Source organism: Eptatretus burgeri, chromosome 11 (genome assembly GCF_056783735.1).
Source record: "Eptatretus burgeri isolate ZD-2024b chromosome 11, Ebu_testis_v1, whole genome shotgun sequence".
NCBI lineage: Eukaryota > Metazoa > Chordata > Myxini > Myxiniformes > Myxinidae > Eptatretus > Eptatretus burgeri.
The window spans coordinates 15,326,558-15,342,086 of record NC_140971.1 but is presented as its reverse complement, the minus strand read 5'-3'; the positions used below and the strand labels follow the sequence as shown (position 1 = coordinate 15,342,086).

The 15,529-nt window shown below is 41.3% G+C and overlaps 1 protein-coding gene and 1 long non-coding RNA gene across 4 annotated transcripts in view; one reads left to right on the top strand and one right to left on the bottom strand.

Annotated features, from left to right (window-relative positions):
- Positions 1–15,529, bottom strand: part of LOC147016553 (uncharacterized) — a 100,027-nt gene that overhangs the window by 4,902 nt on the left and 79,596 nt on the right. For all 3 annotated transcript variants that reach the window (XR_015049090.1, XR_015049091.1, XR_015049092.1), the window contains exon 3: positions 2,240–2,316. This is a non-coding gene — a long non-coding RNA (uncharacterized LOC147016553). The remainder of the gene's footprint in view (positions 1–2,239; positions 2,317–15,529) is intronic.
- LOC147016554 (uncharacterized) overlaps positions 1–15,529 on the top strand; it is a 42,064-nt gene that overhangs the window by 14,494 nt on the left and 12,041 nt on the right. The gene's annotated exons all lie outside the window — the stretch shown is intronic.

The window sequence follows — 15,529 nt, the reverse complement described above, 5'->3', positions numbered from 1 at the left end:
TTTAATATCCTGTAGAACCATTTTACCTTCAGACCCTTTTCATACATTTTAAGACTCTTTAAGACCCCTTCAGATAATTCTGACCCTTAGACCCGAGGTCGGCAACCTGCGGCCCGCGGGCCAAATGCGGCCCGCGATCTCCTCCCATGCGGCCCGCGGCGCCTTGTCCGGATTTCCATTAGGTGCGGCCCGCGAAAATTTTTTCTGAACCGACGGCAAATTTAACATTTGTGGACATATGATTCTTCCACATATATCACAGTCTCTGTACGTCACAATAAATTATTTTCGCTTCGATTCCACTTAACTTGGTCTTAAATATTTTTTTGTTGTTTTTTTCAGATGGCTGAAGGTCTTAAGGTTCAATTTACAATTACATTTATTATCATTGATTTTAGGTGTGTTTGTTATTTTTTCGGGTTGGGAGGGGGGGGGTGCGGCCCGCGAGGTGGCTCGAACGTGGCCCAGTGGCCCGCGGCCTGGTTGAGGTTGCCGATGCCTGCCTTAGACCTTAAATTACACCGTTTAGACCCCTTCTACCTTTTAAGACTCTTTAGATACTTTTGACCATTTTGACCCTTTAGACCTCTGTTCTTCATTGCAATGCCCGTGAGTTATTGGTGGCCCCTGGTGGCCTAAAGTGCAGCCCTTGACGTGTGGCCGGTAATATCCAAATGTGAAAACACCCCTATAGTCCAGCAGCGTCGTCTGATATTTCAGATCAATTATTCAAATTTGCATAAAGGCACCAAAATTGGTACACATGTAGAATAATGTATTCCGAACAATTCTAGATATGGAGCCACCCGAGATTGTGCCTTGGTCAGCCAAAGCTGAATATTATTCCTACCTACAGCTAATGAATACATTATTCTACATGTGTACCAATTTTGGTGCTTTTATGCAAATTTGAACAATTGGTTTGCTATGCTGCAGTACTATATCATAATCTGCCATAAATGCTTTCAAATTGACCAAATGGTTTGAAATGAGTGTTCCAACGCAAAGTGTCAGTCACATAACTACTTCAGGAGATGGCAATATAAAAACAATTATGCTTGCAGGCCAGTTCACCAAAACAAAGAACAATAAGGGGGGGGGGGATAATAGCAGTCATTACGGAGTCCTGTAGGCAGTGTGGTGGCTCTCACCAATGTCTTATCGGTAAAAGTGCCCCCCCACCCCTTCTAAAAAATAGTGAAGATCACTGCTTGAGACCTTTTCAGACCTTTCGACCTTGAGACCATTTGACCTTTACAACTTTTCAGACCTTTTAACCATTACACATTTAAAACGAGACCATCCAGACCTTCATTTGCAATCAACGACCTTTCATTTAGTACATCCGTCCATTTATTTTCCACACAAAACAAGTCCTTGTGAGGGTGTGCAATCTCTGATTGCTCTTTCTTGTTATGAAAACGTTCGAGGATAAAAGGTATGGTTTTTAAATGCTTAATTATAACTTCACTGAATAGTGGTTTTTTTCAGAGTACCATTTTGTTCACATTTCAATGGGCAGCCATTTTTTTTTTTTTTTTTTTTTTTTTTTTGTATACCTTGGTCGAGGCTCGTATGAGAGCTAACACACAACTCACAGCAAGGAGGCATGAGACAAGAGGGGTGGGAGTGGAAGGGACAAAACATTGAGGAACAGACACAGGTGAACTGTGGAAGGGAGAGGGATGGGGATGGGACGGGGAACATGGCGAGGAGAAGATGGACATTACAGGGACTTTCAGGAAGGAAAGCAGGAGAATTGAAGGAAGTGGGCTTGGGTGGATTATCGGGGGTAGAAAAGATCGAGGATTTGGATGGGGGAAGATAAGAGGTGGTGGTGAACAGCTGTTTTGAAAGCCTGGAGGGAAGAATGGGAAAGAATAGAGTGCCATTTTTTTCCATTGCCATCTTTACTTATGGAGTACTGTCATACTCCATGATATTTGCAACTCGTAGACCTCCAGATCACCTGTGCCCTTTCCCTGTATTGCTTATATTATTCTACCACTCAAAACCATGAATACACATTAATTTAGAATGATTTGATATGAAACAATGTCTGGTGTTGGCTTAGTGGTTAGGGTTGCTGGCTTGGGACCTTAGGGTCCTGAGATCGAGCCCCAGCCCCTGTTGTCTGTTGAATTAAGACCAGGTGGGGTTGACTCAGTGTGTCATCCTTCCGAGGTTGATGAAGTGAGTACCAGTGCACTGTAATAGAGGCATTGCATCAGCGGCATACCTGCTCCCTCAGCTAAGGATGTAACCTGCAGCCTTGTGCTGCATACGAAGGACAATGATGCTCTCTGCAGCCTTGTTCTGCATAAGAAGGAGGATGACATGATACATATCATCCAGCAATGTTGTATAATTCATTGACTCCACAATGATTAATCACACATGATAAGCAGATGCCAATGACTCATGCTTTAATCATACATTATGGCTACGATTGAAGATACTGTCAGAAAATGACCCTCAAGCTTTGACTCCAGGAGATATCCAAATAGTGGGGAGTAGGAGCTTACAAAATAAGGCTTAAGGTACTTTCTATCAAAACCAACTTGCAAGCAAAGAATACGTTTCTGCCATAGCAAAGCTCTTTAAGGATGGCAATAGTCCCAAATTGGACATGTTTTTCCTTCAAGTTGTATTGCCAAAACAGCAATGCAATGCAATATTTTGGGTGGCAAGATAGTTCAGTTGGTGGGATGCTTAACTTTAAGGTGAGTTGAGTTCAATCACGAACATGATCAAAGCAAAGACAAAAGTGCTGCCTTTCTGAATCGGTATCGATAGGGAGCATATTGTGTTGAGGAGGGACATGTGAATCAAGCCTTCACATTATGGATGTTAAAGATCCCACAATTAATATAGACTGCTCGGGCATTGTGTGCCATGCCTTGACCAAATCCACTCCCTGGAGATCCTTAAATGAATGTGGATGCTGTTAAATGAGGATAATGGGAAATACGGAGTGAGTACAGAGAAGGTAAGTAATTTAATCAATGTTCGGGTTAGTGTTCTTTCATCTTGGTCAGCTTTTCCTTCCTGCATAATTGTGAGTGATTACTCACCCTCTCTTTTTTCCTGCACACCACTTTCTTTCTGCTCACCTGTGTGTGAAGTCCTGCTAAGATGTCATTGGTTCCAAATGTGTGCCCCCTTCCCCCACTCCCCTGGTTTCTCTTTGGTGTTTCAGGTGTGTTTGTGTGGTTTATGGGATATCAATTTTAACACTGTTGCATAAATAATAAGTGTTTATTTCATTACCTCTGCCACCGAAGGTGAAGGAGGTTGTGTTTTCACCCCTTTCTATCTGTTTGTCTCTCTGTTTGTTTGTTTGTGTGCAGGATATCTCAAAAGGTTGTGCATGGATCCGGATGAAATTTTGCGGACATGTTCGGTGTATGGCACGGACGAACTGATTAGATTTTGGTAAATATCTGGATTCGGATCCAACTCCTACAATTTTTAAAGTGATTCTTCACCATTGAGAGATAGGGCCAAAAATCATATCGTACTGTATCGCATGATATTTCAAAAAATGTATTGGGCCTGATATGTTCTCATGGATCAGACATTACATGGCAGAGGTATGCGCTCTACCAAGTGCCCCTCTAGTTTAAGTAATTTTTCTAGTTTAAGTGATAAGGGATCAGAGATATAATTTAGTAACACCAGTTACATTTGAAATAAGGATTTGGAATATTCTTTCTCTATAAATGTCAAAGTTTAGTGTGAAGGTGTCCATCATTATATCATATTTCCCAGCTGCCATTGGATTATAGGTTGAAGACATATCCCGTGTTCCCCCCGCTTCTGAGATTGCTTTGGGTCTGTGCCAGGTCAGGTTGTCGTGGTGGTGACGCTAATCATGGTGAGTAGTCCGTTCGATGGGGCCATGTCATTAGCTCAATGGCAGTTTCCCTCCTCAGTGAGCGATTGGTGGGGGAAGGCCCCAGTATGCGGGGCTCCCATTCATGCTTCATGCACACGCACAGACTACCACTAGTGGTCAAGCCCTTTGTGGGATGTGATTGGCTGCGTACGGGCTTGTGGAGCAGCTGCAAGTGGTCACTGCACTGGAGTTGGCTGGTGTAACCCCAAGGGGAGGGGATGTTCTGGCGAGTTAAGAAAAGCCAAGCAGCCCCTTTGTTCGCTCTTTCCCTTGGATCACTCACTAGGTGATCGAGTTGGACCGATAATGCTATCCCTCACCCTGTCTTCTATGTCAGAGCCTTGCCAGGATGAAAAAAGGAGACAACTGGAAGCATGCCGACACACTGTCACTCCGCACGAGGGCACGGTCTCCAGTATCCCAGAAAACCTGACTGGGTTCCATATGAATGAGAGCTTTGCACACGTGGCTCCAAGTTGTTTTTTTGTAAGCAGAGTCAAGGCTCATAGAAGGGCTAGAACACAGAATGAATCAGGACACAGCATAACAAAAGGCACAGCACAAATGGAATGGGAAAAATATGCAGCAATGGACAAATAATAAATAAGGGATGCAGGTAATCAGTGGTAGGGGAGAATACATGTGATGGACAAGATGGATACAGAAGGAAAATTTGTTGAGGTGGGAATTTGGTGGTGGTGGTTTAACGGGTGGAGAAAATATCATGGTTTTGGATGGGGGGTGATCTGAGATGGTCGTGAACAGCTGTTTTGTAAACCTGGAGTGAAGAATGAGATTGAAGAGAATGTGGAAATTTGTGCCCTCGGTGGGAAAAGAGAGGAACATATGAATGGACTTGGGCAGTGGATCTGGATTTCATCAGTTTCACTAGTCTGGGGTTGCAGTTTGACGATGTATGCCCTGCAGATACTTTAGGGTGGGGGAGGGGTGGGGACAAAGCATGGAGAGGTTCGAGGGTGCAAGACCAGAAAGAGGGTGGTAGAACTTGGAGACCACTGACCTATCTGCGATGGTGAAATAATAGGCACACTATTAGATGCAGCTTCATCAAAGGAGACTCCAATGATCTTGAAGGCCTTGGTTTCCACGGTGTCAAGCTGAGCAAGATGTGATGTAGGGGAGTCAGCCCAGAAGGGAGAGCAGTATTCCATCAAACTGTAGATGAAAGCTTTTTAGGTGGATAGGTGTTCAGGTGTATCAAGGAAGGACTTTGCACGACAGAGGATGCCCATGTGGTAGCTGGCTTTGGAGGTTTACCAAAGTTTGAAATGTGGTTTGCCCAAGAAAGATCATAGCTGATTGTGAGACCCTGGAGTTTGAATGACTAAACCTCCTCAAGATGATTGTTAAGAAAGTAGATTGGGGGAGGGTTTGCGAGAGAGAGAGAGATAGAGAAATGGAGAGATTTGTCAGGAGTGAAAGACATATTCCAAGTGTTTGACCAGCTTGTGATTAATATTTTTTGTATTGTTTGAAGAGAGGGAAGAGGCAGCAGCGTGCCTGTCTGAAGGATGAGCGATGTCACGGTAGAGGGTGGAGACATCAGCAAATAGAAAGAGGATTTTCCAGAGAATCAGAGATCATTTATGAATATCAGGAATAGGGCCGGGCCCAGAACACTGCCTTGGAGCACTCCAGCCTTGACATGGAGAGTAGAAGAAATTATTTAGTTGTGAGCCACACGTACTCTGGTTTCTCTTCAGTGCATATAAATCTTTCACCTTTTACTAACGTTTTCCATGGAGAAGGATAAGTGGGGCAAGAAGGAGAGTAGGGAGAAAGAAACAGAGACCTTTTGTAGGACCCATCATACCTTGTAACAACATGATTGAGTTACTGCCACCTAATAGTTCTCGTATTGCTCTCCTCACAATCCTTCCCGGAGTTATTTGTTGTGTTAAGGACTTGATTCTGAACGAGCAACACACAGTGAGTTGTTTCACAAACTTATACAAATACAGAATGTTATTTATGTGAAGTATATTGTATCTAACTTTCAGACTGAGGATTTGAATGTTGCACTTCATTATTCTCCCACAAATTTTGTGCAATTTGCTTTCACCATATGAACCCTGAACTTCTTAGACTTTTGGCTGCCCGACCCTGGGCTCCCTGGAGAAAAATCTAGCTGCTTGGATGTATGGAGGTTTGAATCGCAGCTGGTAAAACGGCCGCTCGGGGTCAAAGGGTTTATGTTTTTTCAGTTCACTATTTCAACCAAGATTCTTCCCTTTAAAGAAAGCATTCAACTAAAACAAATAAAACAGACGTAAAATGTCATAGCTCCCATTGGTGTAGTCGTAATTTTCCTGTGTGGAGTTAAAGGGGTACCCCATATTCATGCACAACTGAAATGGCTATCAGTCTACCAGTCAGCCATCTTTGTTAAGATTGCAAAATAAAGTGAGGCGCACATGTATCATGGTATCATGTGCTGTGCTTGTGCCAAGTTTGAACAAATTCGGACCATGCTGGTCTGAGAAATGCTTGGGGACACATTTAAGTTGCAACAAAATGGCCACCAGTCGGCCATCTTGGAACTGATCTCAAAAGAATGATGTGCATATGTAAAGGCGCTGTCACACCTTGACGATTTAGCCAGTGTATGCCGACTTATGAAAAATTTGTCTAAAACGCTGGCACACGTCGAATACGTTATGGGTAAGTTTGGTATACGTTAAGAGCACGCGGAAAAACATGCCATACGTCGTAGTACGCTGGCTTTCATCGTTTTACTTTGCGGTTGTCCTCAAATTTTAGCATGCTTGAAATTTTACGATGTATGCCAGCGTATGACTCACACGTTCCGCTACGCTGGCCATAAGTTGTAGACACGTCGACACACGTTACTTGTAAGTTACTCATAAGTCGAAACACGTCAAGGTAATGATTAGCGTACCCGAAACTTATTTATAATCTATGAGTAACGTGCTGTAGGCACGTTACACGATCGTTGACACACGTCGAGGCACGTTACTTGTAAGTTACTCATAAGTCGAAACACGTCGAGGTAATCCTTAGCGTACCCAAAACTTATTTCTAACCTATGAGTAACGTGCTTTGAACCTATGTGCAACGTACCTCCAATGCATATTGATGTATGTAGACGTATTTGATTGACGTCTTCCGGACGACCACAGAACTTGCTGAACCTGTTTCTAATTTACAGCTACCGTATAATGGCGTATTGGCAGCATTTAAAAAAACAACAATAACTTCCGATATTTCGTCACGTGCCGTTACGTCACGTCGGATTGCCTCTTCAGTTTGCTCATGTCTTATTCTTAGTTCCTCCTCTGTGAATATTTTCTGTTTGAGGATATTGTCACGTCGACGTCGAAACTTAAAACCAAATGTCTTAATATCTATCTATAATTCCAGGTGTGTGTGTGTGTGTGTGTGTGTGTGTGTGTGTGTGTGTGTGTGTGTGTGTGTGTGTGTGTGTGTGTGTGTGTGTGTGTGTGTGTGTGTGTGTGTGTGTGTGACCGCTGTTTCTCAACAACCACTGGTCCGATCTAATTGAAACTTGCCAGGTATATTGCTGGGGACCTGAGGATGTGCCTTTTCAAGGTTTGATATTAATCGGACAAGTGCTTCCCAAGTTATGGCCATTTATTTACCAAACCAATGACAAGACACGTTGTTGCGTGGGCATGGCCGATGGGGAAGGGAAGCTCAGCCGCGTTCGCCATTACAGGTTACAACGTACGGACTTCCGGATAGTGATGACTTCGTGTATTCTAATAATTTCTCTATTTCTTATGCGCATTTATAGATAAACACTATGCCCCAAGTTATGATCGTTTTCATATTAGACGGTGCATAAATTTCGGTAACATCAGAGTGCTGGTATGCTCCGAACCAGGAAGTAAATTTTTTTTCTCTCTCTTCTCTTCTCTTTTTGTTTTTCCTTGCCACGACATTGCGAAAAGGTAAAATACTTTGGCGCTAATTGAATAATTGGGTATTAAATCTAAATTGCGAATAATCGTAACTGCGAATAATATGTGAACTTCCGGGTCACGCACGTCCGGGCTCGGGAGAGCGAAGAAACGGCCTGTGTGGTTGTTGTTTGTTGCTCGCGGTTTGAATATTTCTTTATTACTTATTTTAATATTTTTTACGGGCACGTACTAGTATTTTAAAATTCGTGATAGACTAAAAAAATAAAAACAACAACAAGAACAACTTCAGATATTTCGTCACGTGCCTTCACGGAGCCAAGGAGAAAAAAAGAAAATGTGCCTTGATGGAGAAAATATGTTTCTGGTATGCTAAACATTACCTCGACGTTGTTTCGACTTATGAGTAACTTACAAGGAACTTGTGTCGACGTGTGTCAACGATCGCATATCGTGCCTACAACTTATTCCCAGCGTAGCGGAACGTGTGAGCCATACGGCGAGTACGTCGTAAAATTTTCAGCATGCTTGAAATTTCACGACGTACGAGACGTACCACGAAATATGACGGCATACTTCATCGTTTTTCAGCGTGCTCTTAACGTATGCACAACTTACCCATACCGTATTCGACATGTGCCAGCTTGGTTCAGCAAATTTTTCATAGGTCGGCATACGCTGGCTAAATCGTCAAGGTGTGGACTGCGTGGTTGACACTTTCAATTTTCAGGCGGTTATGATTTAAATTGGCGTGCGGCAGGTTTTTAACAGGCTACGGCACGAGTTCGTTGGCGATACGTGCAGCGTGCTATGACTAAGTTAAACTATCGTTGGGCATAGGTTGTGAACGCTGACAACACGCTAAGCATTCGTTGGTATGTTATCTTTAAGACAACGAAACGTCCTGTGCCCGTTACTAATATGTTATGCATACGACCAACACGTTATGAATACGACCAAAACTTAAAAAAATCAAAATTTCAGCGTACGCCAACGTTTTACATACATTTTTATACGTTGCCATTGCTGGCTAAATCGTCAAGGTGTGACAGCGCCATAAGCAATCATTCATTATCTGCGTGTCAAGTTTGAACAACATCGGTAAATGTATGACAACGAAATGGTTGAGGACATGTTCAACATGTTTTTATTAAACAACTAAAATGGACGCCAGTCGGCCATCTTGGATCTGATCTTGAAACAAAATGATGCGCTTCGGTAAGCCATCGTTCTTTATCTGTGTGCCAGGTTTGAACAACATCGGTAAATGCATGTCCGGCAAATGGTAAGGACGTGTTCAACACCGGGTTGTTGTTGTTTTTTACAACTAAAATGGCCGCCAGCCGGCCATCTTGTATCTGGTGTCGAAAAAAAAGACATGCTTATGGATACCATCATGTGTTGTCTTTGTGCCAAGTACAAATAAAATTGGTCCATATATGCCCGAGATATGGTTGCAGATGCATGCATGCACACATGGCCACAACAAGCTCAAATGAGCTAAGATCCTCGTCCTCTTAATGATGACGTCATAAAAATGAATATGACGTCATTGTGATGTATCAGGTTTGCGATAAATTATCTGTGCTAATGCCCGGCTTGATTCCCGCAAACAAAATTCAAACAGCTTGCCTAGTTTCGGAGATAATGGTATAGGCGATTTCCATTAGCGGCGATATTATGATATCAACCTTTTTTCTAGCAAGAATTTCCAAAATCGGAGATGGTTACTGCCTGCGCGTGGGCTTTCTGCATATACATGGCAAGTTTCACGAAGATCCGATGAAAACTCTGGGTTGTGAAACAAAAAATGTCAAAAAATAGGAATGACGTCATAAAAATTGATATGACGTCATAGTGATGTATCATATGTGCGGTAATTCATCTCTGCTAATGCCCTGTTCGACTCCCGCAAACAGAGTACAAAAAGCTTGCCGAGTTTCAGAGATTATTTTTTAGGCGATTTCCATTAGCGGAGATATTTTGACGTCATAACTTTTTTTCGAGGAGGAATTTTCAAAATCGGAGATGGTTACTGTCTGCGCAGGGTATTTTTACATATATATGCCAAGTTTCAGGAAGTTTCGATGAGAGCTGTAGGCTGTGAAACAACAAAGCCCACAAGAAGAAGACGAAGAACAACAACGTGAGTAAGACTTAGAGATCCTCCACGAGGATCTAAAAATCGAGACCAAATACATAAGCCCCTATTTTGGACTCAGTCCAACAGGGGCTAATAATATTGTTACATATAACTTATTTGTCAGTGTTACAGTTCTGTGATTAAAGGTTCATTATATATTTTGTTACATCATTCATGGATGCTACAAGACTGGTTATTGAACCTTTGAGTAGCTGAAAAGAAACCTTGTGCACTTAAAATTGTTGGCTTCCTCAACATATTATCTGAAAACTAGAATTTAAGCATCAAAATGTATTTAGCTCTTTCCTCACTCTCCACCCTGTATAACCTACCATTATTCCCTCACTAATTTTTCCAGCTGCCTTCACAGTTTTCATTTCCAAGATAACTTTCACAGTAGCTGCTAAATCACCTTTCTTCTGTCGTGTTCCTGTCTCTGTAGTCATTCCACCGAGAGTATGTGCTACCAAAAGCAATTTTGTGACGAGGCATACACTTCGTGGTTTGCCATTTAATTAATTGTTAGCGGAGTTGGAATTCTAACTTGAGATCCCCAGATCACAATATTGAACCCGAACCAGTTGAACTGAACAACCTTTTCCTTTCTTCCCGGGAAAGAAAATGAACTATCTTGATAAAGCGTAATGTGAAAATTACAACCTAATATCTGACATTACCACAAAAATTCAGTGATTATAAATGGTTTGGCCTTTTTAGCATTACCATCTGAACCCATGACTAACTATTGTTGGGATCTGAGATTCAAATCTCAGAAGCTGTGTATTTGTCCAATGTCTACTAATCTCCTTGTCATAATAAATATATGTGGAAAAATTCCAGGCCCAGACCAGGAATTAAACCCAGGTTCTCTGGCAACTCATACCAGTGCCCAGCCATCTGAGCTATCTGAGTGATGAGCTATCTGGGTGACCCACTGGCTGAGCAATGCAAATCTTCCACATATACAAGTGCCACTAATTTTTTCCACAGATATTTCTGATATTGGTTCTATCATGTTCATTTCTAATTATAATCTTGTAAATCTTTTAAAAGTACACTGATGTCTACTGTTGTCTTTGTGGATTCTGAATGTGATTTATGTATAAGCTCAATGAGTGTTCTATCAAATGATCAAGCCTCAGTAAAACGCTTACATATCTTGGATATGGATGATTGATCAATTTGTAATCATTTTTTTTTCTTATCTACAGTCTCTGTTTATATCATATTTACCTTGGTCATCAATTTGTTAATTTTGAGCCTTGACATGGTAGATTGATAAATCAATATATTGTTCTTTCGACACCCTGAAGGCAAAACTGTCCTTTTCCACATGTCAGTTTAAACATAAACAACTATAACAGCACTCGGTAGAGCATACACTTCCGCCAAGCTCAACAGTTTACATTTTGTATCCCACTGAGAGGCCGGATCTGGATTAGGACCTGAACCAAAATCGAATTGGCTTCTTTTTGTTACCAAACCAACTAATCCACCTCGTTTTGTCATAATGCATCGACAACTTTTTGAAATATCATGCTATATATCGTTTATGGCCCCATCTCTCAATGGTGAAGAATTACTTGAAAAAAAAATGTTTTTTTTAATCTCGTGTCCAGATCCGGATTCGGATCTTCACCAAAATGGAATCGATTCGTCATTGTCAAACACCCAACCTGTACACCAAGTTTTGTCCAAATCCATCCAACTTTTTGAGATATCCTGCACACAAACAGACAAGAAAGACCGTGCAGAGCATGATACTTGTGAAATCCCTGAAACAAATTTGACCATAAAAAATAATTGCTGGTTGAATTCAGTGACCATATTCTGGTCTGGCATATTCAGTTGAATATGCAAATTATTTTCCAATGTCAAGTCAAAAGATATGCAAAGTTGACAATTTTTGAAATCTGGCATATGTTGTCCTCAAAAATAATTCAGGGATTGAATTCACTGACCAGATGTGAAAATCCTCTTCAAATTTCAAGTCAATCGGACGAAAATAGGTGACTTTAGAAATTTGACAGTTGTTGACCTTTGACCTTTGTGTTGGCCTTTTGACCTCAAAATCAATAGGCTTCTTGCTTTTGACCAACTCCACCATTTCATGAAGATCAGTTTAAAATTGTGACATGTCAGCGATTGACGTACAGAAAGACAAACAGACAAACAATCACAGACCAGACCAACCAATATACTTGTCAATCTTGGATTTTACAAGTACCAAACAGACATGGGTGAAAACATAACCCCCCGTCCACCTTCGTTGGGTGGAGGTAACAATGTAAAAATATATGTTATTGTTGAGATGAAAGAGTTTATACAGGCATAATTTTTCACAATATATGGCATTGAAGACTTGCCAATAGAATGTCTGGTAAAAGCTGTTTTCCAAGAATTTTGTAACTGTTTTTACAGTTTCCCAAGAAACTCCCAAGTTTTTACAATTCCCAAGAAAAATAATTTTCTCATAACTGTTTTTTAAACATTATTATTACATTTAAACATCGTGATTCGTATCAAATGCTTGATGGAGAGATGAAAACTTCGTGAAAGGTATTTCCATCATTGCTGCTCCTGATGTGTATCATATTGTTTTTGGCATTTAAAAAATTTTAAATTTGCTCAAGCAGTTCATCCTTCATGCAAATACATCTTCCAAGCTCAGTAACTCACTCATCGTTTCAAGCTTTAATTTTGATGTTTGTTTCTTTTCCCAAATTTACTAAAGCACTCATGAATCGGTAATCCTGCTATTAATTTGCAGTTGGTTACTGGCTTTGAAACAAACACAAATTTATGCTATGGACCCTAGGAATCAAAAAGCTACAGATCTCGAACAAACCATTTCAAATAGAGCACCTCGCCAGCATGAGAGCATTTAAATTGAATCAGATGTGGCAATACTTGTGAATTGTTGCTCCCGGCTTGCTGGCTCGATGACAGAAGATGCCATTTGCATTTTCTCCTCCTTCATCCATACCCTGTTTAGGATTCCGTGTGGGCATGGCCAACTTGCTGGCATCTTCAGTGAGTTAATCGTTGATCAGTTCATTTAGGAAAGAAGAAATATGCGATTACTCCTTATTGGAACTTCTAAGACCTGCTTTTGCTTTGGAAGTAACCTTGTCTCCAACTACCATCGTGTTTTCTGGGAGATTTTCAAGCTTTTAAATAAAATATATCGCAACATCCCACAAACCTCTTACCGAGATGGAATTCCTTTGAGCTGCTTCTGTATCTCTTTTGTCGTGCTTTTCAATTTCGTTTTGAGCTTTCTTTCATCGATAGCTTTACGGCTGGTGAAATTCCTCCTGTGAGTCCCAACTGCACTGAAACCAGACCCCAATGAAGGTAGAAGTTGATAAAAGCCACTTGTATATCTCCCTTATTGAATAGCTTTTAACATCGGTTTTGTCATTTTTAGTTGAGCGTGCCATTTTCATTTAGCACTTTCAACTATTCCACTGTGAGCAAAACATCAATTCTTTCAGCACCTTTTCTTTGAATTGTCGCCGGATTGATTGTGCAAGGTTATCGATCCGATCTCGATACACAAATTCGTGTTTTTTGGAAGATTGCTTTGATTCACATACTGCATATGCCACTGTTTGGTTCCCAACAACCGTTTATTTTCTCCCTTGCCATTTATTTACAAATTTAAATTCCCATCTTTTGATAATAATCATAGCACCATTCTCCACATTCATTTGTAATTCAGTTTCTTCAAAATGCAGCCAATAAGCATCAATTTATTCAGTCTCCCCTCTTTCAATGTATAATGAAGTATCAACTCATTTGGACTTAATCATTTCCTTTTGAGCACCAAATAAAAATGGATAGATTGTTTGCAAGCCTCTTTTTTTCTGTACTTAGTTGAGGCTCGTATGAGAGCTAACACACAGAAATGCACAACAAGGGGAGCAGGAGACAAGAGGGGTGGGAGAAGAAAGGAAAAAAAAAACAGTGGGGAACAGAGACACGAGGGGAACAGAGTGGAAGGGCGAAGGATGGGGGTGGGGTACACAGGGTAAACAAGATGGACACGACAGGGACTTTCAGGTCCTTACACTACAGGGACTTTCTGGAAGGAAAGCACGGAATTTGAAGGAGGTGGTTTGGGGTGGATTAATGGGGGTAGAAAAGATCATGATTTTGGATGTAGGGAGATAAGAGATGGTGGTGAACAGCTGTTTTGAAGACCTGGAGGAAAGAGTGGGATTGAAGAGTGTGTGGGAGTTTGTTCCAAAGGCAGGAAAAAAGAGGAATGAAGCTTCTTTAGAAAGCAAACCAGCAATAAAATAATTAAGCTCATTGTTGTTGCTTTTACATACCTTTTCCAAGGACTTGTAGGCCTCTGCTAATCATTTCTATTCCAGTTAATTCCAGCTTCTCTCCTCCAAAGAATCTTCCATTCAGAGAGATTTTCAGTCAATCTCATGGATAAAATCTTCCATGCAGAGAGACTGAGCTTTCACTTGAGCATTTTCCATCAGTGAATTATTCTTCTCAATCTGGTTTCTTTCTTTTTTTTTAAACATTAAAAAGGTATAAACAATGCTTCTTTCCCTCAACGACCTCAATAATCTGCATCTAACCTGCCCTATTGGATCTAACATGCCGACATAATATTTTGAAGAATGATTTGTGTCGATGTTAATTTGGGTTACAGGGGAACCCAAACGCTCCGACCACCTCGACACTAATCTTTCATTTCATACCCTACAAAATAGATATGATGTCTTTTTTCTGATTTCTGAATTATATAGTTCGAAATTTTCTTCTTCAGATTAGCCGTGATGTCACACCTGTATGTAAACCGCCAGATTCGTAATGTCTCCAGGTTACATTGCGGTAGGATTTGACTCAAACTGCGAATAATTTACGATTTTCCACAAAATGTCGAGTCATTGCGACCTTCATGGTCGTGGTAAATACAAATTGAGATGGTTTCATGCTTGCCCAACAGCCAAAAGGCGATGTATTTCACCAACGGCAGACTCTAAGTTTGCCAGAAGTTGGACGAGGTTTGCCGAAATACCTGATGTGACTCGGGCCTACACAATGATCACTTTTGTGCTCGGAACATTTTACAGTGCAGTGTTATGGAACAACAGAGATGGCTAGATCTTGTGGTTATCCGCCACGATTGAGAGAGGGTACCATCCCCACAATTAAGCAGAAGTAGCAGTCACTCGAAACTGTACCACCATCTCCACGCAGCTCCCAACACATACACACAGACAATCTGAGCGGTGAATCAAACACCTGTTGTCATTGCCCGGCAGTTACCACAAGAGCACCTAGAAATAATTATCAATTATCAACACAAATTTCTACAAATCAAATGAACCACCATCTATTTATAGTGGAGAGAAAGTATGGATGTATGTATGCATGTGTCATCATCCACCCCTCCGAGAGGATTTGACCCAAGATGCGAAAACTTTCAGGGTCCCCACCCTCCTCAACCATCCCCCACAATCTCCACCACCACCACCACCACCCCACACTCCCTCTCCCCCTTGCACCATTCCCCTCTGCACTGGGGTGGGACATCGA